This window comes from Sciurus vulgaris (assembly GCF_902686455.1).
Source record: "Sciurus vulgaris genome assembly, chromosome: 8".
NCBI lineage: Eukaryota > Metazoa > Chordata > Mammalia > Rodentia > Sciuridae > Sciurus > Sciurus vulgaris.
The window spans coordinates 121,055,968-121,078,589 of record NC_136468.1 but is presented as its reverse complement, the minus strand read 5'-3'; the positions used below and the strand labels follow the sequence as shown (position 1 = coordinate 121,078,589).

General features: G+C 37.5%; 1 protein-coding gene and 2 pseudogenes across 4 annotated transcripts in view; 1 reads left to right on the top strand and 2 right to left on the bottom strand.

Annotated features, from left to right (window-relative positions):
* The window catches only part of LOC306667255 (immunoglobulin lambda-1 light chain-like), a 759,848-nt gene that overhangs the window by 138,637 nt on the left and 598,589 nt on the right, over nucleotides 1-22,622 (bottom strand). The window lies entirely within an intron of this gene.
* LOC306667283 (E3 ubiquitin-protein ligase RNF138-like) overlaps nucleotides 1-22,622 on the bottom strand; it is a 97,546-nt pseudogene that overhangs the window by 7,776 nt on the left and 67,148 nt on the right. The window lies entirely within an intron of this gene.
* The window catches only part of LOC306668898 (KH domain-containing RNA-binding protein QKI-like), a 31,477-nt pseudogene continuing 14,284 nt past the window's right edge, over nucleotides 5,430-22,622 (top strand). The window contains exon 1 of the transcript in view: nucleotides 5,430-5,450. The product of the transcript in view is annotated as a KH domain-containing RNA-binding protein QKI-like (transcript). The remainder of the gene's footprint in view (nucleotides 5,451-22,622) is intronic.

Here is a 22,622-nt window from a genome sequence, read left to right as displayed (position 1 = left end):
GGATGCTTAGTGGAGGCAAATTCAGGACAGAGTGGGTCTTATAGGGAAGATTATCTGTCATTAGCAAAGAAAAATTTGTCCTCTTACCAACAGGATGTTCAAGACATTAGATCTACTAACTCTCATTCCTACATCATTAAACTATGAAAGTAATACATTTTTTCAGTTGACTCCTATTTCAGACCCATTATTCATTTTCCACATAATAAGGGGACTGAATCCCTACCAGGAAACCTTTCCTTTTGGGTCACACCAAGAGGACTGTTCCCTACCTGTAGGCTCTTCATCTTCACTGCTCGAGTCCCATGCTTGGCTGTACATCCCACCTTTAGAGACAAACATCAGCAACAGATTAACTAAGAGTGTCTCATGCTTTCTTCTTCACCAGTTCAGATCATGAGGAGTGCTAGGGTTGGATGTTGTTGTCCCCTACAGGAATATGTGACTTAGGCTTGGTCCTCAATCTGGCCATAATCAGAGTTGTGAAACTTGTTGGAAGAGCGGTCTGGGTGAAGGTAACAAGGTCATTTGAGGACCTCAGCCTCACAGGCAAGAATATATTTTTCTCACACCCTTGTTTGATACTGGATTCTATAGGAAAACCAGATGAGACATCTGATCCCTGCTGTCGTCCTGTCTCCCCATGTGTTGCCTCCCTCCTACAACTGCATCCATGGTGACACCACCAATCATGCAATACAGCTAAGAGGGCATTTACTGAACCCAAGCAGATGCCAGTGCCATGCTCTTCAATATCCAGAGTTGTAAGCTAAACACACCTGTATAAATTATTCAGTCTCAAGTGTGTTCTTTATAGTAATAAAAGGAGAGTAATGTTAATATTAATATTCTGGATCGCCCTGATCTGTGTTCTGGCTTCAACAAGACGCTGCAAACAATTGCAAACCTTTAAGTGGTTCGTTGACAGGAGTGACACAAGGCTTTATCCTTACTGAGTCCTATGAAAAATTTCCAGGGTTTTGATGGGATATATTTTCCATGCTAATTGAGGTATTCTTGGTTTTGAAAGAACTTCACGTGTATGGTTTACAGTTTGATTCATTTACACGTAATCATGTACATAATCATGATTTATTGGAGATGGCCTTTTTGGTTAAAAACATTGACACTGGCATCTTAGTCTGAATAAATCTAGCAAAACAACAGATGTACAAAAAGTAACACACAGGCATACTCAGAATTCCAACACATGAATTCATGCATAGACACGCCTGTCTCTCATTGATCTAAACCACACTATTCAAATCACACAATTGCTATGAGGGACTGCAGAGAATGGCCACAGTTTTGTGTGTGGTTTTCTGTTTCTTTTGGTTTGTTTGTTTGTGTTAGAAAATTTCTACCATGACACCCTCATTTCTCTTCCTCCAGCAGGAAGTGGAATCACTGTGACTGCCCGAAAGGCTGTAAGCCCCTCGACCCTTGGCATCATCTACATTACCCATCAGCAGGAGAGTGAGGCCAGGATACATACCAGTTATGGTTCCTATGGAAACCTCCTGTAATTAAAGGAAAGGAATCACTTATGAAGGTCAAGTCATGCTCTCCCCTATGTGCACAAGCCTTTTCTTTACTGGGTGACATTAAAAAATCAGATGAGAAAGTGTCCAAGTCCAGGGACCTCAAAGGCAAGGACAGTGCAAACCAGCTTCCACCAAACAACACAAGTTTTTCAAGGATGATTTGTGTCTCAGGTTGATTTAAGTTGACAATTATGGACTTGATTGATCAGGTGGGAAAATCACTGCCAATCACAAAGCTTGCTAAGGTACAGAGTGTTGCTGATACTGGTAGTTGTTAATGTTGCCTTCAATGAGGTCTCAGTTGGTAACAGCCAACCCTGTGACACTCCCCCATTGAGGAAATTGTGTATGTCATCCCTAATATGTCTCTAATATCCAGGTGAACCTATCATAATACAACAGAAAAAGCACTATATGAGCAGTACTTGCATTTTAGAAAAAGATAAGCAAATTTACCATGGCATATGATGGTTCCTCCTGACCCATGGTTTCTGCCAGATGTGACTCCATCATGCCCTTTGGGGGATCTAGGAGGATACAGAATGACTATTAGTATATTCATGTTATTGCTTATGAATTATTCAGGGCATTTCTTGATATAGACAGTAGTAAAATCATATGGTAAGGAGAAGATGAAGACAGAAATGAGAATCAGAGTCTTTGCTTTACCAGCTAGACTGGAACCATGTGGGTTATGTATGTTTTACATTTTGTACCCCTCAGGGGATATCTGCCTCCAGAGATGACCACTGAGGCCACCTTACAAGTATGTAAAATATTTCACACCTCTTTAGGGGACATGAGTACAAAAATATGTTGGAATAACCTAGAGTGGGGACATATGGCTGAGTGATGAGTACAGTTCCCTATCCAGAACGATCAGTATCAGGGCCCATTCCTGAGCCCTATTTGCCTCTTCTCCTGACACAGTCCAGACGTGGATCATTTGTCTCAACATCATCTCTATCTATAGATTGGGGCATAGTAAACTGAACTCCATATCTGGGTGTTGAAGGAATTGTTTCATGCAAATCATGCGTTAGTGTGGGGTTTTATTTTAGAAAATTGGCGCTTGTACTGGGCACGTTAGAACACAATTTCTGAGGAAATTCGCACATCCACACAAACACATACAAAATTATTATTACACGAACATGCTCAGGGTTTCTTCCCACCCTCATTCAAACACCATAATGCACACCACCAAAATGACAGGTGCATCAGGATGGTGGTGGATGGTCATAATTATTCACTGAATTATCACTCTGTCACCACATCCCAATCTTCATTTCCAAAAGCAATCTGAAATCAGGATAACTTTCTATAGAAAATTAGGCAGGAAACCCTGACCTATTACAGTACAGAGGTTTTTCCTCAGCACGTGAGGCAATTAAGAATACTTACATTTTTCATTTTCTGCAAAGTCCACCTGCAGTTACAGAAAGGAAGACTGTGTGAGCATGATATGATGAGTCTTCTTTGCACGTCTTCTGTTGTCTATGGTGACATTAAATAACTCAATGGGAAAAAACGATTGATCCAAGGGCCACAAATAAGGCAGAGAGGGCATGTTTGAGAAAGACAGGAGCATTGTATGTGGGATTTCTCAGGTACAGTTTGATGACATGCACACAGTTCCTTTTGTACCGAGGAAAAGTGCTACCAAGGAAAATGCTCACTACAATCATTTCACAATTGTTGATGTGGTACATTAATGTCATCTTGAATCAGGCACCAGTGTAATAGACTTGTAGTTGTAATTCCACACAAAAGAATCTGTGTGACACATCTATAATGTCCACTGTCAGATGTTCATGCCTGAATATGAACTAAAAGAAAGAAAACATTTATATCTTAGATAAATATAAGATAAACCTTACCTCAGCAAAAGATGGTGTTTTTTCTTCTTCCCAATCAAATGATACCACCTCCATGATCACCCGGTTGGCATCTAGGGGAATACAGTGTAAGTGTCAGCATTTTGGTTTGCTGAAGATCACTCAGTGGGAGTTCTTACTGTGGACATGGTCTAGGGTGTACGAAGATGGTTGTTTAACACACACAGGCTTAGGTGCTGCGGGACCATGATATTTTTTGGATGGCAGAAAAAGAGGAGTCCAGGAAGGAGAGGAAACACAGAGAAACAGTGGAAGGAAGCACAGTGAGAAATGAAACAGTCCAGTGTTACACTGGAAGATTTCAGCATTCCTTGAAAGCAGTTGACAGATCCATGAGGAAGAAATGAAAAAGTATAGTGTTGAATCGACCAGCTGTGTTATAGGTCAAATTATTTCCATCCAAATATATGTTCAAGTCCCAAAACCAGTACCTCAATATTTCACCAGTTTTGAGAAGAGGGTCATTGAAATCTCATCTATTAAATATATTGAGGTGGAGCAGGGTGGACCTATTCTGCAAATATGATAACTTTTCTCATAAGGAAATGGGACACATTCAAGAGAGACAAATGCCATGTGAGGACTGAAGCAAAGAGTTTGACCAACAATCCAGTACAAGTTAGGAATGGGCAAGAAAATGTTCTTTCGTACAGTCTTCAGAAGGAGCATGGACCTGCTTATGGTTCATTGTGGGATTTCTAGCCTATAGATCTCTGAGATCGTACTTCAAGTTAAAAAATCTGCTGCTTGGACATGGTAACTCTAGGAAACTAGCAATACCACTATCAATCACATAGATCTAATTGGCCTTTGTACAAATACTTCATTCAAATATAAGAAAATAATTTTTTCAATGTCACATGAGGTATTCATCAAGATAGAGTATATATTGGACCTGAATAATACATTGACTACTTGAAAAGTATAGAAATCATACAAAATTTGTCATTAGGGGGAGAGAAATTTACACATTGGAAGAAGGATGCACCTTGGGTAGTTCTTCCTTGCCTGACTTGCAAGGTAAGGAAACCACTTCTCATTGGGCTGGGTAACTAAAAGAACTCACCAAAACTTCATAGTGAACTGCAAAAAATTCTTGGAGATATAGAAAGTCAGATCCTCAAGTATAGGAAATAATACATTAGAAGATGGAAGCAAAATGGCAGATAGTGAGAGTCTTTATTTTTTGAGGCTCCTTGACCTGGAATTCAAAGAGCAGGAATACTGCTTCGCTCTAAGGTGGGTGAGAGAGGGATTTCACTAAAACCCAATACTGGACAGTCAAGGAGTCTTAGAGAATCAGAATGTTGGGCACATGAAACAAAGAAGAAAAAGAGTATATTATAGCCAAGCTAGTAGTGGCAGTTCCAGCCATAGCAGTAGTGGCATTGCTAGATCACAGAGGTAAAATGCACAAAAACAAAAGCAACAGATTTAGTGTGGAAAATCCTGAGATCATAGAGGCATCCTTAACTTGGCTGATCCGGAGTCTTCATTGCACTGTACACTGGTGCAAGAAGGTGCTCAGTTCTTCCCACAAGAGCAAGCCAGGCCGGAGCCACCTTGACACAGCCATGCTGAGGAGATTCGACCTTGATGATCTGAGCAGGGTCACATGCATGGTCCTGACAGGCACCTGCCAAAGGACCTAGACTTTGCCTAGAAGAGCTAGAGCTGGAGTATGGAGAGCATTCTAGCCAGGGGAACTCAAGTCAGAGATGTGGAGGAGAGCCCTGCTCCCTTCCCCCTTTGCGTCAGGTGACACACAGGAGCAGCTGAAGGGGATTGAGAATTTCAACAAGCTTCTTTAAAGAATGAGGTGGTGTGAATACATGCCCAGAGAATAAGCCCAGGAACCATGGAAAGGCTGTTCCACAGACAGCAGAGGGGGTGACATATTTGCTCCCCAACTGGACAAATGAAATCGTGGGAAGACCCATGGAATACATTGACCCGTGTGATTCTATTTAACACCATCTAGACGACAATGACGAATTTTGAAACACACGTGAGTGCACACATCGAACCAGGAAGGTATAGGAAACCATAACAGACCAATTTCTATTAAGAACGAAATTGCAAGGTCAATTAAAGCCTTCTGTCAAAAAAGCATGGTACCGGATGGATTTCCAGCTGACTTATTCCAGACCATTACAGAAGAACTGAGATGAGTTTTCTCAAATTATTCTATGAGATTGAATGTGAGAGAACACTCCCAAGTACATTCTGCTAAGCCAGTATTTCCTTGATATCACAACTATAAAAGATGCATCCAGGAATAAACACCACAGACCAATATACTTGTTGAACATAGACGGAAAAATCTTTAATAAAACATTAGTAATCTGCATTCTAAATCATATTAAGAAGACCAGACACCACAATCAAGTGGTCTTCAAGCCTGGGATGCAAATTTGGTTCAACATGTGCAAATTAATAAAAGTAATTCACCACTTGTCATTGTTAACATATGAGAGGTTCCTCAAAAGCTCATGAGTGAGACAATGCAGGTTTTGGTCTGAAATGATTGGGTTATGAGAACCTTAACCCAGTAAGGGAAATCATTCCCTGAAAGGGATTAAGGGAGTGGTATCACAAGGCAGACAGTGTGTGGCTTAAGCAGAGGGTCATTGGGGATGTGATTATGGTTACACAGTTTGTACCTGGAGAGTGAAGTCTCTCCCTCTGCCTTCTGAACATGTCTGAGCCACTTTTATCCACCTCACTATTCCATCATGATGCTCTGCCTCACCTCAAATTCTAAGGACTGTGGCATGCAAAGGACTGAGAACTTCGGATCCATTAGTACCTTAATAAACTTTTCCTACTCTAAGTTCCCTGCCAGGGCTTTTACTTCAAGCTTTGAAAAAACAAAGCTAACACATTACATAAGTGGAATTATGAATAAGAGTCATAAGATCATATCAATAGATGCAGAGAAGTTATTTCAGGAAATATAGCAAGGTCCATTTAAAAAATAGTGGAGAAACTCAGCATAGAAGGGACTCAATCTCAACATTATAAAAGGTATATATGAGAAACGCAAAGCAACATCTCACTGAACAGAGAGACAAATGAAAGGTTTTCCTCAAATATCAGGAACAAGAAAAGACTGCCACTTCTATCACTTTTATTCAGTATAGTTCTCAAAAGTCAAGTCAGAGCAATGAGGCAAGAGAAGAAAATTAAAGGGATATGAGTAGAAAAGAAAAAGTCAGATTCTCTCTGTTTGCTGTTGACAATATCCAATATTTAGAAGATTCCAATAAATTTCACCAGTAGAATTCTACTCCTGATTAGTTTATCAGTGTAGCAGGATAAAAGATCAACTCTCCTAAATCATTAGCATTTCTATACTCCAACAGTGATTCAGCTGCAAAAGACTTCAGGAAATTTATCCCTTTCACAGTAATCTAAAAAAAAAAAAAAACACCTGGGAATTAATCTCATCAAAGTGGTGAACTAATTCGACAATGAAAACTATAGAACACTGAAAAGTAAATCAAAGAACACCCCTGAAGATGCAGAGACTGTTTATGTTCCTGGATAGGCAGAATTAATATCATCAAAATGGCAAAACTACCAAAAAATATATCCAGATTCAATATAATCCCCTTGAAAATACCAATGACTTTCCTTACAGTATTGAACACCCAATCCTGAAATTCATTTGGAATAAGAGATTCAGAATTGCTTTGGCAATTGAATTCAGAGTAAGAAAAGAAATGTAGGACACACACACAAACACAATACCCAATCTCAAAGTAGACGACAAACCTGAGTGGCAAAAATGCCATGGTATCAGTCACAAAATAGATATGATGGTCAATGTAATAGAATATACGACACAGAGATGACCCATCTACTTACAGGCACCTGATACTTGATGTAAGTACTAACACTATATGATAGACAGGAGATAGAGGTTTAAACAATAGGTGCTGGGAAAACTGAACACCTATAGAAATACTGGCAAGGATGTGACAAAAGAGGAACACTGACACATGTTGGCGGGACTGCAAATTATTACGATGGCTCTTGACAGCAATGTAGAGATTCCTGGAAGAACTGTGAGTGGACCTGCTCCTCTCTGCTTTCAAAAGAACTAAGATTAGCATACTATCATAATACAGTGGCTTTGATGTTTGCAGCAGGCCAATTCACAGTAGGTTAATGGTGGAATGGACAAAGATGCCCATCAATAGTTGAATGGATCAAGTGCACAAAACTCAGTGGGAACTAGATCTTCACTTCTGGAGCTACAGCACCGCTGACTGATTCAATGGCCATAAATCTGCACACAACAAACAAAAGAAGAACTGGAACTCTGAATAGACTAGAATCATTACTGAAGGATGGGCACACTGACTCAACCCCACAGTACCTTTGTCCAACAGTTTGTCAGGGTACACACTATTTGGTGGCCACAGGCGGACTCCTCTGGTCAAAGGCCTACGGAAGTCTTCAGGATGTGTTGTTGACTTCTTTTCCTTTGATGGGAGGCAACAGCCTGGGAAATGTGATAAAGTAGTATCAGCTGGTGAAAACTTGCTAGCAAAAGAACAGAGGGTCAATAGCAGTAATTCAAATAACAGTTCAAGTAGTTTTAATTGACATGACAATTGTAAATATCTGGGAACACAATTTGACCTTTGAATTCAAGTATACAATGATAGCATACCCAGCAACTTAAATATTTGTATTTTTTTCCAGTGGGAAGATTTCTGTCATTTTCAACAATAAGAATGTTCCTGGAGGACATTAGCTTAAATGAAATGGTCAGGCACAGAAGGACAAATGCTGCATAGTGTCCCTGTTTGCTGGAAGCTGAAAGTTGACCTTATAGAAATGAGAGCAGAATGTTAGATTCCAGAGTGTGGGAGACAATGTTACAATTAAATATTAGGAAAAATTACTGGTTTCTATTGTGCATTCTTTGACAAGATATTAAAATAACACAATCTATGTTTTAAGAAAGTTAGAGGAGAGGGATTTGAATATTCTTAGAATTCACACTTTTGAACACATTTTTCGCCATTGGGGCAGCAAAGCACCTGAGTCAGATTGGCCTTAAGGATTGTATTGCAATGTGGAGAGGTCTACAACCCAACCGACTATTGAGTACACAAACACCTTTACTAAGGTGAAATCACAGAGAGGCAGAGAGAACAGTGACCAAGAGCAGAGTCTGTGGCCATGTGACTTGTGTTCAAATCCTACCTCAAAGCTGTACATACCTGTGAGAGTTAAATAAACCCTTCTGTGCCTCAATTTCTTGTGTGGAGATGCAGAAGTTTCACCTGGCCCAAGTAGTGTTACCAGGCTGACAATGATCTCATACAGGCAGCCTTAAGAAGATTGGTGCTTCCTATGTGTGCTAAAGTGTCCTATCATAAAATGTGTGGAAGAGTAAGCTTCAGCTTGATCTTTGGCAATATTTGAACAGTGAGTTATGAAACCAATATCATCCTCCAGGGTGGTGGGTGGTGAAATCCAGTCTTCATTCTTTACAGTTGGATATCTGAAAAGCTCATGGAGAATATCTATTATTTCCTGTGATCCCAAATCAGCCTAGAGGGATGAGGGGAGCAGACTCCTCAACCCACAATGTTGAGTTTAGGCATTTGAAATTTGGATGTTTTTATGGGACTTGTCCAGAACCACAACATTGCTAGTGGATGTGGGACAGTAATGCAGGTGTTTATCTGGGATCAGAGATCCCTGAACACTTGAGCCCTGTAGTTGGTACCTTAGAACCAGGACCCCTTAAGTCTTCTCACTCTTTCACAAATCGTCCTCCTTGAAGGCCTCCTTGGGAAGATGATGTCCCAGAAGTGTTGACTGAGCCAAATCTCTTGCCTCTTCCTTGAAATTAGTGACCAAAATAGGATAATTTCATCCAAAGCCTCTCTGAAGGTCGAGGGTAGAGTCCAAACTTGTGCCCTCTTCCCCCAGGGTCTTCTCACGGCCACCTGCCTCAGAAGAAGTCTTCCTGATGAGCAGTTGACCCCCCAAATGTCAGAGCTGTGTGTGCCTGAGAAACTGTTTCAGAACTCAGGCCATTCCAAACAAACTGCCACTTGATTTCTGTGCCAAGGGATATGTATCCTTATGCTGTTATGAGCTGTTAGTGTGAGTTAAAGGGGGGAAACAGATACCCTGGGGTGGTCATGGTGCATAGGTGGGCTGAATGCCCCCATTTCTGTGAACTAATATTTTGTCTTCTTTTTCTTATTATTTTGTTATCTTTACAGACTGCATTTTGATTTGTTGTACACAAATGGGGTACATCATTTCATTTCTTTAGTTGTGCACAATGTAAATTCATACCATTCATGTAATTATACATGTACACATGGTAATGATATCTGTCTCATTCCACCATTTTCATACCCCCATCCCCTCCTCCCTCTCATTTCCCTGTAGATAATCTAAAGTTTCTCCATTTTTCTGTCATCCCCAGCCCCCACCAGCATTTCATATCATCATCCACTTATAAGGGAGAACATTCAGTCTTTGGTTTTTGAGGATTGTCTTATTTCCCTTAGCATGATATTCTCCGATTCCATCCACTTATCTGCAAATACCATAATATTATTTTTCTTTATGGTTGAATAATATTCCATTGTGTATATATACCACAGTTTCTTTATCCATTCATCTGTTAAGGTTATCTAGGTTGGTTCCTCAATCCAGCTATTGTAAATTGAGCTGTGAATATTGATGTGGCTGCATTACTATAGTACGATACTTTTAAGTCCTGGATATAAAGCAAGGAGTGGGATAACTGGGTCAAAATGTGGGTTCATTCCAAGTTTTCTGAGGTCTCTCCACACTCCAGAGTGGCTGCACCTATTTGCAACTCCACTAGCAATGCAAAAGTGTGCCTTTTCCCCTACATCCGTGCAACATTTATTATTGTTTGTGTTCTTGATAATAGCCATTCTAATTGGAGTATGTTGAAATCTTAGAGTTGTTTCAATTTGCATTTCTCTAATTACTAGAGATGTTGAACACTTTTTCACATGTTTATTAATCATCTGTATATTTTCTTCTGTAAAGTGTCTGTCCAGGTCCTTGGTCCATTTATAGATTAGGTTCTTTGTATTTTTGGTGTAAAGTTTTGTAAGTTCTTTATAAATTTTGGACATTAGTGCTCTATTTGATGTGCATGTGGAAAAGATTTTCTCCCACTCTGTAGGTTCTCTTTTCACATTATTGATTGTATCCTTTGCTGAGAGAAAGCTTTTTAGTTCAAATTCATTGCATTTGTTTATTCTTGCTTTGATTTCTTGTGCTTTGAGAGTCTTGTGAAGGATGTGTGATCCTAAGCCAACATGATGACGATTTGGGCCTACTTTGTTTTCTGTTTGGTGCAGGGTCTCTGGTCTAATTCCTAAGTCCTTGATGCCTTTTGAATTGAGTTTTGTGCAGGGTGAGATGTGTTCAATTTAATTTTACTGCATATGAATTTCCTGCTTCCCAGCACCATTTCTTGAACAGACCATCTATTCTCCAATGTATGTTTTTAGCTCCTTTGTCTAATATGAGGTAACTGTATTTTTTGTGGGTTTGTCTCTGTGTCTTCTACTCTGTACCATTGGTCTGCCATGGTATTTTTGTGACAATACCATGCTGTTTTTGTTACTGTTGTTCTGTAGTCTAGTTTAAGTTCTTGTATTGTGATTACCTCCTGCTTCACTTTTTCTGCTCAAGATTGTTTTGGCTATTGGAGGGCTATTATTATTCTAGATGAAGTTCATGATTGCTTTCTCTATTTCTATGAGGAATGTCATTTGGATGTTTTAAAAATCAATTATTTTTTAATATTTTCAGACTTCATTTTGATTGATTATGTACAAGTGGGGTACATCATTTCTTTTCTCTGGTTGTACATAATGTAGATTCATACCATTCATGTAATCATACATGTACATAGGGTAATGATGTCTGTCTCATTCTACTATATTCATACCCCCTTCCCTGCAATTTCCTTCTACATAATATAGAGTTCTTGATTCTTCTCTCACTCCCCACACTCCCACACCCATTATGTATCATTTTTCCACTGATCAGGGAAAACATTCGGCCTTTGTTTTCTGGGGATTGTCTTATTTCACTTAGCATCATATCATCATATTCTCCATTTTCATCCATTTATTTGCTGGTGGAGTAGCAAATTGGTGTAGCCACTCTGGAAATTAGTGTGGGGCATCCTCAGCAAACTTGGAATGGACCAACTTTTTGACCCAGTTATCCCACTCCTTGGTGTATAACCAAAGGACTTAAGATCAGCATAGTACAGTAACACAGCCACATCAATGTTTATAGCAGCTCAAATCACAATAGCTAGATTATGGAACCAACCTAGATGCCCTTCAACAGATAAATGGATAAAGAATGCGTGGTTATATACACAATGCGGTATTATTCTGTCATTGGGATTTTAGATGGAATTACATTGAATCTGTATAGTGCCTTTGGTATAATGACCGTTTTGACAATCTTAATTCTGCCTATCCAAGCACATGGTAGATCTTTCCATCCTTTAAGGTTTTCTTCAATTACTTTATTTGTTGTAAATTAATATTTTCTGCACTATCACCTGAGCAGGTAGACATTTTCAGATGGCTGAAAACCTGCTTCAGATGCACCAGTCTGATCAGGCCTGTTCCCCCTGATCTTCCTCATCCTTGCTTAGATCCTTGAAGGCCAGATGCCAGAGACATATGCATAGCAGGGACAACCCAAAACTGTAGCCTCCATTAAGTCCCTCATTTCCTCCATTATTCCATGTCCACTCCACTTCTTCATGGCATTGTCCTTTGTTGTTTCCTTCCCAATAGCTCCCTAACACCGGGGATCTTGTGGTCATTACCACTTGGAAACAAGGACTCTATCTCTCTGATCTTTTACCTTTCTGCAAATGCCTTTATTTAGACTTCTCTCACATTAATTTTAGAGGTTTACATATCCACTCAGAAGAGTTTGACCCGTAATGACCTTTCATGGGATATCTATTGACGTACTTAGCATCTGTATTCCCTTTTTTTTTTCATTTCATGAGACCAAGGTAGCTATCCTTCCCCTGCTTATCGATCCACTCAAATAGTGCACATGATATCGGCACTAGGAAATATCCACTTTCCTAAATTGAGGAAAATATTTAAGGCAACTAGGTGGAGAGAATAATCAAATATAATAGTTGTGTGATAAAACAAAATTACAAAATACTTATAACTCAGCAGAGTAGATTGAGTGTGGAAGATTTAAAAATGAAGAGCAAAATATGTTCAGTACAAGTTAATTGATCCCTTTGAAGAAACAGCCTTCAAAATATCAATGTGAACATACCTTCACAACAGCAAATGAGATTTCCCATGTGGGACAGCCACTGAAAACCACACCACTGCTTTTCAATTTGAGCCTCAGCTCACTGAATGACAGTTGGAATGGAAGGTAAGATGTGCATCCTATGTTTCCATTGTGACACTCAGTATAGAATTTTTGAGTCATCACATGCCACATTAAGGGGTGCTGCTCTGGTCTAACTGTGTATTTTACTCGCCCAAGAGTGTTTACTAATAGTGTATTTTCCCTTCAATTACTGAATCCTAGACACATACATTAATAATCTCTGTTTAGAAACAAATTAGCAAAAATGTTCTAGCCCTCCCCCAATATTTTCATTCATCCTAAAAGTCTGGTTTGAAAGGGCGACCTAGCTTCCATTTTGAGAATCAGAAGAGATTCTATTCTTGGTTTGAAATACCAACCCTGCACATTTCCCACTATTTATGAATCTCCAGACATTTCTAGAGAGAAAAATTTTAAATTTGTTTTAATTCATTTTTCTTTAAAACATTATATTTCCTAAAAATCAATGGTAAAATAGTACAAACATTTCCATGAGAACAAAAAGAGTATGAGGAATTAATAGCATTTATTTCAGTGCATTTAGGTAGAAACCTTTTGTATCTTAATAAATAAAATAATTATAAGCACATTTTGCCTTTCTGATAGATAGCATGGCCATTTTTGTCTCTTAGTCAGCATACTTGCAAATCCAAGGTGGTATATCTAGAGTACTCTATTTGAAATGTATGGAAAGGAATATAACTGGGAAAAGCAAAGGCCATGTACACTTTTTTAATACCCTTTTTAAATTATACTTATATAATATTGTGAATAGATTTTTGTTAGTGAACATCTTTTTCACAAAATACAAACAATGATTTAAATTTTGTGTTTAAAAAATACTTGCTATACCCTAGTTTTGGCAAAGAATTAAATGAGTATCTTCACTGTGAATTAGATATAATATTATCATTGTGTACACTTTCCCCTTTTCTACTGACCTGGTCATTAATTATGATTCCTTCTCTAGTCAAAGGCACTGCACAGATTTAATACAATTGCTATGGAAATTAATAGCATTTGAGTCAGTTCATTTATGTAGAAACTTTTCCTATCTTAATATCTCTATGTCCACATATATAGGAAATATGACATAAGTTATCAGATGATGTCTTCATAATTTCAGAAAAGTTTCAATTTGCTTGGTTTGTTTAGAAGTGACACAACATTTTCAAATAGACATAGGTAGCATGCAACCTGATACAGAGTAGGCAATCAGTACATGTTCATTAATAAGTCCACCAAACATACCACATAGAAGAGCATTCACATTTGCAATCTGTTTGTTAACGTGTAGGAAAAAATTCATTTTCATACAATGAAGACAACTGGGCAAAGCTCTCTCATTCCTATGGAAAACATATAAAGGTCAATGTTTATTGCAAAAAACAATTTTACATCTCTACTTAATATTTACATCCCACTCCTAAACAATTATCAATGTCACAAGAAAATAAGGCAGGGAGTTGTGGTACTGAGTTCTGTAGAAACTGTAAGGCGTACATCAAAATGAAAAGATGTGGACAGCTAAGTTAAAATGACAAAAATATTTCCCTACTAAGTCTCATAAATGATGTCAATTATGCCCACCACTAAGATCCTTCAGTATGGTTGGGTTATTAATGTTCCTATACACCAACTTTCTTGTTAGTGGTCAACAAGCTTTTGTCATCATTAGCATTCTTCTTTCATACCATTGAATTAAACACTATATTGTATTGTGGGAAGTGATTGACCAGATATACAAAGTAAGTACAAATATTTTAATTTTGAAGTTTGACTTTCACTATTTTAGTACCACAAAGGTTAAAGTATAAATATCTTAAAAATATTTCTATGAAATAAATATGGGAAAATTCTGTTAGATATATCAGACTAGACATCAGTTTTCTCAAAATATAAGAATTTTCACTGTTTTATGGTTTGTTTTGTGAGCATTTGTATTAGCAAAACTGACACAGGAAAAATGACACTGGAAAATGAAGCTTGCAACCTGAGATAAATGACCACATTTCTGTTTTAGGTGAACAAGTCAAATATGATCCAAACAGTTTTCAGGTGTAGAATTCTATCATTCTTCATTGTCATTGAAGATGCACTTTATTAGGTATACAAACTTTTGTTTTAAATTTGTGAAAATAACCAGACCTGGTGGAACATGAGTGTAATCTAAGACAAGAGAATCCCACGTTTGAGACCTACCTCAGCAATTTCAAGAGACCCTTAGCAACTTAATGAGGTACTGTCTCAAAATCAAAAAGCAAAAAGGACTGGGGTTGTAGTTCAGTGATAAAGAATGGCTTGGTTCAAGCCCAGTACCCCTACCAAAGTTTTTCTGAAATTCTTGTAAGATATTTAAAAAATATACATAAAGGATAAGTTTCAAAGTAAAAATATTTGTGGTATTTGTCAGGGAAAACTTTCCCGATTTTAAGATAAATACACTTGGTATCAGGTAGTTGGACCTGTGTTCCAAAGTGTTATATTGTAATATCAGTACATTTAAATAAGTCATAATGCATGTTAAGATAACTCTATTAAATTATAGTTTTAGCAAGAAAATTTTAGTAATTACCCAATTTCTTGAAACTAAAAAGTAGTTTGAATGAAATTAGCTTACATTAAGAGAATTCTTTTGAAGAAAGAAATTCTACAAGTCTGAGAATTAAAATTTGTTTTTATCTACTAAGCATTTATCCTCTTAAAATAGAATATTTAATGGCTTATCCAATAGTACAGTTCATTTGTATAAGTACTACTGGGTTTTCTATAGCTCCTTCTTTAAAAAGAAAACAAATTTTTAGAAAATGAAGATAATGGTTTTATTGATTCTTCTGAACGAAAAGTAATAAAACTCCTAATCACTGTGCATGTTAACAAACGCAGTGTATAAACTACCTTGGAAACAGTTTTTGAGGCACAGAATCCCTGACACACCAGGATATATGAAAGACATTCAATATTAAGAAGTCCTTTATAGCATGTCAGATCACAACTTTTAAGATTTTCTTGGTAATACTCATGCTCTATACATAAACAATATGGTTGTGATTTACCAAAATCTGATGAAACTGTAAGTAAGGAAAAAAAAAAAAAACAAAAAACAGGTAATCCTGACAGAAAGAAACGCTGTTTAAGGCCCTTCTTTCCCTTAAAGTTCTACAAAAGCTGTGACTTCTTCCATATGAGAGGCTGGAGATCAAAAACTGAAAACTAGGCGATCCAAGTTGGCAGACTAGAGGGTGACTGCATCTGCAGTCGCTCAAGAACCCAGGATTCAAGAAGGGGAGGCATTGAGAGACTTGGACTAAAATAGAGTCACAGGGTGAGTCTCTCCGACCCGCTGAAGCTCGGCCAGGCCACGGTGGCAGTCCTAGATAGGGGTGGCTAATCAGAGTAGGACAGGGCAGCTAGAGTCTTCCACAGGCAGCCCAGCCCACTCCAGCGGTGGGCTCCTCCCACACGGCCAGCTTCTCGGAGCAGGCCCCCAAGTGAGAGCCTTTCCACACAGAGCCAGCTCCAAGCCCTGGAACCAGTAGCGGGCTAGGGGCAGCCTTCTTTGGAAGTACTACATTATCAAGTTACTCCAAGACTTCAGGCTGCTGAAGGCTGATAGGTGATACACTGGAAATCTACAGGGACACTATAAGCCAATAGAGGAAATCTGCAATATCACAGAGTCCCAATGATATCTGACCAATATGAGAAAACAAGGGAAGAAGATGTCCCAAACAAACCTAGATACTATATCAATAAAACCCAATGAGAGCACAGCAGAAGTAATGTCAGAAAGGGAGTTCAGAATGTACATAATTAAAATAATCAGGGAAGCAAACGAGGAGATGAAAGAGCAAATGCAGGCATTGAAGGAGGAGATGAAAGAGCAAATGCAGGCATTAAATGATCGCAGCAATCAACAGTTAAAGGAGCAAATATGGGAAGCAAGAGATCATTTCAATAAAGAGTTAGAGATATTGAAAAAAAACCAAACAGAAATCCTTGAAATGAAGGAAACAATAAACCAAATTAAGAACTCCATAGAAAGCATAATCAACAGGATAGAACACCTGGAAGACATAACCTCAGATATTGAAGACAAAATATTTAATCTTGAAAACAAAGTTGACGAAACAGAGAAGATGGTAAGAAATCATGAACAGAATCTACAAGAATTATGGGTTATCATGAAAAGGCCAAATTTAAGAATTATTGGGATTGAGGAAGGCTTAGAGAAACAAACCAAAGGAATGAACAATCCATTCAATGAAATAATATCAGAAAATTTCTCAAATCTGAAGAATGAAATGGAAAACCAAGTATAAGAGGCTTATAGGACTCCAAATACACAAAATTACAACAAACCCACACCATGGAACATTATTATGAAAATACCTAACATACAAAATAAAGACAGAATTTTAAAGGCTAGAGAGAAAAGAATCAGATTACATTCAGGGGGAATCCATCTCAGCAAAATATTCCATGAGGAAGAGATGAAAAACAATGATGTAAATCAGCAACAGGAAGAACTAGCCTAAAGGAATAGCCAAATAAAGGAGAAACCAAATTATTTCAAAAGGAAAAATGAGTCAAATGACTGGGAATACAAATCATATCACAATAATAACCCTGAATGTTAATGGCCTGAACTCCTCAATCAAAAGACATAGACTGGCAGAATGGATTAAAAACAAAAATCCAGCAATTTGCTGCCTGCAAGAGACTCATCTCATAGAAAGAGATACCCATAGACTAAAGGTGAAAGGATGGGAAAAAACATACCATGCACACGGACACAGCAAAAAAGCTGGAGTATCCATGCTCATTTGAGATATTGTGGACTTCAAGCCAAAACTAGTCAGAAGAGATAAAGAAGGACATTACATACTGCTGAAGGGAAGCATAAATCAGCAAGACATAACAATCATAAATATCTATGCCCCGAACATTGACACATCCATGTACGTCAAACAAATCCTGCTCAATTCCAGAAATCAAATAGACCACAACACAATAATACTAGGCGATTTTAACACACCTCTCTCACGGCTGGATAGATCGTCCAAACAAAAATTGAATAAAGAAACCTTAGATCTCAATAACACAATCCACAATTAAGACTTAACCGACTTACATAGAATATACCATCCAACAAAGAACGAATACACTTTCTTCTCAGCAGCACATGAATCCTTCTCTAAAATAGACCATGTCTTATGCCACAAGCTACTGTTAGCAAATACAACAAGATAGAGATACTACCTTGTACTCTATCAGACCATAATGGATTGAGATTAGAAATAAATTCCAGAAAAAAACCCAGAAACTTCTCCAATAATTGGAGATTAAATAATACACTATTATATGATGAATGGATAACAGAATACATTAGGAGGGAAATAAAAAAATTTATAGAAGTAAATGAGAGCAAAGACACATCACATCATAATCTCTGGGACACTATGGAAGCAGTACTTAGAGGAAGATTTATTTCATGGGGTGCATTCAACAAAAGAAGTAGAAATCAACAAATAAACGACTTAGCACTACAGCTCAAAGCCCTAGAAAAAGAAGAGCAGACCAATACCCAAAGTAGTAGAAGACAAGAAATAGTTAAAATCAGAGCAGAAATCAATGAAATTGAAACAAAATAAGCAATTGAAAAAATTAACAAAATAAATCGTTGGTTCTTTGAAAAAATAAACAAAATTGATAAACCCTTACCCACACTAACAAAGAGAAAGAGGGAGAAAACTCAAATTACTAAAATTCAGAATGAACAAGGAAATATCACAAGAGACATGAGTGAAATACAAAACATAATTAGAATCTATTTTGAAAATCTATACTCCAACAAAACAGAAAACCTCGAAGACATCAAGAAGTTTCTAGATACATATGAATTGCCTAAACTGAACGAGGAGGACGTACACAATTTAAATGGACCAATTTCAAGTAATGAAATAGAAGAGGTCATCAAAAGCCTACCAACAAAGAAAAGTCCGGGACCAGATGGGTTCTCAGCGGAGTTCTACAAAACCTTTAAAGAAGAGCTCATTCCAATACTTCTGAAAGTATTCCATAAAATAGAAGAGGAGGGAACCCTCCCAAACTCATTCTAGGAAGCCAAAATCAATACCTAAACCAGACAGAGACACATCGAGGAAAGAAAATTTCAGACCAATATCCTTAATGAACATCGATGCAAAAATTCTCAACAACATTTTAGCAAATCGCATACAAAAATATATTAAAAGATCGTGCACCACGATCAAGTGGGTTTCATCCCAGGGATGCAAGGTTGGTTCAACATCCGGAAATCAATAAATGTCATTCACCATATCACAGACTAAAAGTTAAGACCACATGATTATTTGAATAGATGCAGAAAAAGCATTTGATACAATACAATATCCCTTCATGCTCAAAACACTAGAAAAAATTGAGGTAGTGGAAACATTCCTTAACATTGTAAAAGCCATCTACGCTAAGCCCATGGCCAATATCATTCTAAATGGTGAAAAACTGAAAGCATTCCCCCTAAAAACTCGAACAAGGCAGGGATGCCCTCTTTCACCACTTCTATTCAATATCGTTCTTGAGACTCTAGCCAGAGCAATTAGACAGACCAAAGAAATTAAAGGGATACGAATTGGAAAAGAGGAACTCAAACTATCCCTGTTCGCTGATGACATGATCATATATTGAGAGGAACCTGGAAATTCCACCAGAAAACTCTTAGAACTCATAAGTGAATTCAGTAAAGTAGCAGGTTGCAAGATCAATGGTCATAAATCCAATGAATTTTTGTACATAAGTGATGAATCTTCAGAAAGAGAAATTAGGAAAACTACCCCATTCATAATAGCCTCGAAAAATATAAAATACCTTGGAATCAATCTCACAAAAGAGGTGAAAGACCTCTACAGTGAGAACTACAGAACACTAAAGAAAGAAATTAAAGAAAACCTTAGAAGATGGAAAGATCTCCCATGTTCTTGGATAGGAAGAATTAATATTGTCAAAATGGCCATACTACCAAAAGTGCTATATAGATTCAATGCAATTCCAATTAAAATCCCAATGATGAACCTTACAGAAATAGAGCAAGCAATTAGTAAATCCATCTGGAAGAATAAGAATCCAGAATAGCTAAAGCAATCCTCAGTAGAAAGAGCAAAGCAGGGGGTATCGCATACCAGATCTTCAACTCTATTACAAAGCAATAGTAACAAAAACGGCATCGTATTGGTACCAATATAGACAGGTAGATCAATGGTACAGAATAGAGGACATGGACACAAACCCAAATAAATACAATTTTCTCATACTAGACAAAGGTGCCAAAAATATGCAATGGAGAAAAGATAGCCTCTTCAACAAATGGTGCTGGGAAAACTGGAAATCCATGTGTAACAGAATGAAACTAAATCCCTCTCTCTCACCCTGCACAAAACACAATGGAAAATGGATCAAGGTCCTTGGAATCTGACCAGAGACCCTTCATCTTGTAGAAGAAAAAGTATGTCCAAACCTTCAACTTGTAACCTTCAACTTGTTGGCTTAGGATCAGACTTCCTTAACAGGACTCCCATAGCACACAAATAAAAGCTAGAATCAACAACTGGGATAGATTCAAACTAAAAAGATTTCTCTGAGTAAAGGAAACTATCAGTAATGTGAAGAGAGAGCCTACAGAGTGAGAGAATATCTTTGCCACTCATACTTCAGATAGAGCACTAATTTCCAGAATCTATTAAGAACTCAAAAAACTCTACACCAAGAATACAAATAATCTAATCAACAAATGGGCTAAGGAAATGAACAGACACTTCACAGAAGAAGATGTACAAGCAATCAACAGATATATGAAAAAGTGTTCAACATCTCTAGTAATAAGAGAAATGCAAATCAAAACTACCCTAAGATTTCATTCGCCCCAATTAGAATGGCCATTATCAAGAACACAGCAACAATAGGTGTTGGTGAGGATGTGGGGAAAAAGGTACACTCATATATAGTTGGTGGGGTTGCAAATTAGTGTAGCCACTCTGGAAAGCAATATGGAGATTCCCCAGAAAGGTTGGAATGGAACCACCATTTGACCCAGCTATCCCACTCCTTGCCCTATACCCAAAGGACTTAAAACCAGCATACTACAGAGATACAGCCACATCAATGTTCATTGCTGCTCAATTCACCATAGCCAGATTGTGGAACCAACCTAGATTCCCTTCAGTTGATGAATGTATAAAGAGACTGTGGCATATATATACAATGGAATATTATTCAGCCATAAAGAATGATAAAATTATGGCATTTGCAGGCAAATGGATGAAATTGGAGAATATCATGCTAAGTGAGATAAGCCAATCTCAAAAAACTAAAGGACGAATGATCTCGCTGATAAGCGGATAAGGACATATAAGGGGGAGTAGGAGGGGTTCGCATTAGGGTTAGGTTTAGGTTTAGGATTAGGGATAAGGAGGGTGGTAAGAATGGAGGAAGGAAGGTCTGTATAGAGGGAATAGAGGCGTGGGAGCGGTGGGGGGGAAGGGAAAATAATATGAGAATGAATCAAACAACATTGCCCTATGTAAATTTATGATTTTTAATCAAAATAAAAAAAATTCCAAAATAGGAAAAAAAAAAAAAAAAAAAGATCAATAGCGTGTCCCATTATATTGCTGTGAAGTATTTCAGGAATGCATGTGCCATGGTTATTACTCTTCTTTTGAAGGATATTATGAGGGTTTGACAGTTTGTTGATGGAGGGTCTTGCCTCCTTGTTGATGGCTGATGGCTGCCCAAGTTGGGGTTTCTGAAGGTTGAGGAGCCTGTGGAAATTTCCATTTCTTTCCTTATTTTTTGTTGGTGTGTTATAGTTGTACATAATGGTAACATTTGTTACAGATTCTTACATGCACACAATATAATAATAAATGTGACCAATATTTCCCCTTTCCCTCTTTTCCTCCCTTCCCCTGGTCTCTTTCCTCTAATCTACTGACTCCTCCTCAGTTTTATTAAGATACTTCCACCTTTTCTTTTTCCTCTCTAAGCTTTCACAAACAAGAGAAAACATATGACCCTTGACCTTCTGAATTTGACTTATAGCACTTAACATAATGGTCTTCTTAAGTTTTGTCCGTTTCTCTGCAAACGACATAATATAATTTTTTTTTGTGGCTTAATAAAACTCCATTGTGTATATATAGAAAAAATGTAGGTTCACATGTATAGGTAAATATTTTGTGTGTTTCTGTTTGTAGAGTTGTATAATAAAATATGAATACTTAAAATCTGTACAGTTGTCTGAGTTTCTGCACATAAATGTATGTTTGATGCTTTGAGTTGAAAATGTTTTTCCATGTTGTTTACATTTTGGTAGGTTTTTAAATTCTCACCTCTATCATACTATTTTGAAAATTGTATACAGGATTAAAAGTGCACAGTAGTCTTTAAAATTGTAGCAAGGATGTTTAAGAATTATTTTGAAATCACATTCACAATTAACTCAGAAGTGGATCAGTTTTATTATACACAGAATTATTTTTGTTTATCTTTGTTGTTATCCTTGTTATTACACAAGATTTCATTAAGAAGATACAAAATGTTTACAGTGTCAGCACTTCGAGTTTTTAAAATAAAGTACATGAAAATAAATGACAGCTTTTGCTTGAGCTGAGAAGTACTGGGGAAAAAGTAAATCTATACCAGGTTTCTTTTGAACTTTGAAGTGTTTTCTGTCCCACTGCTAATT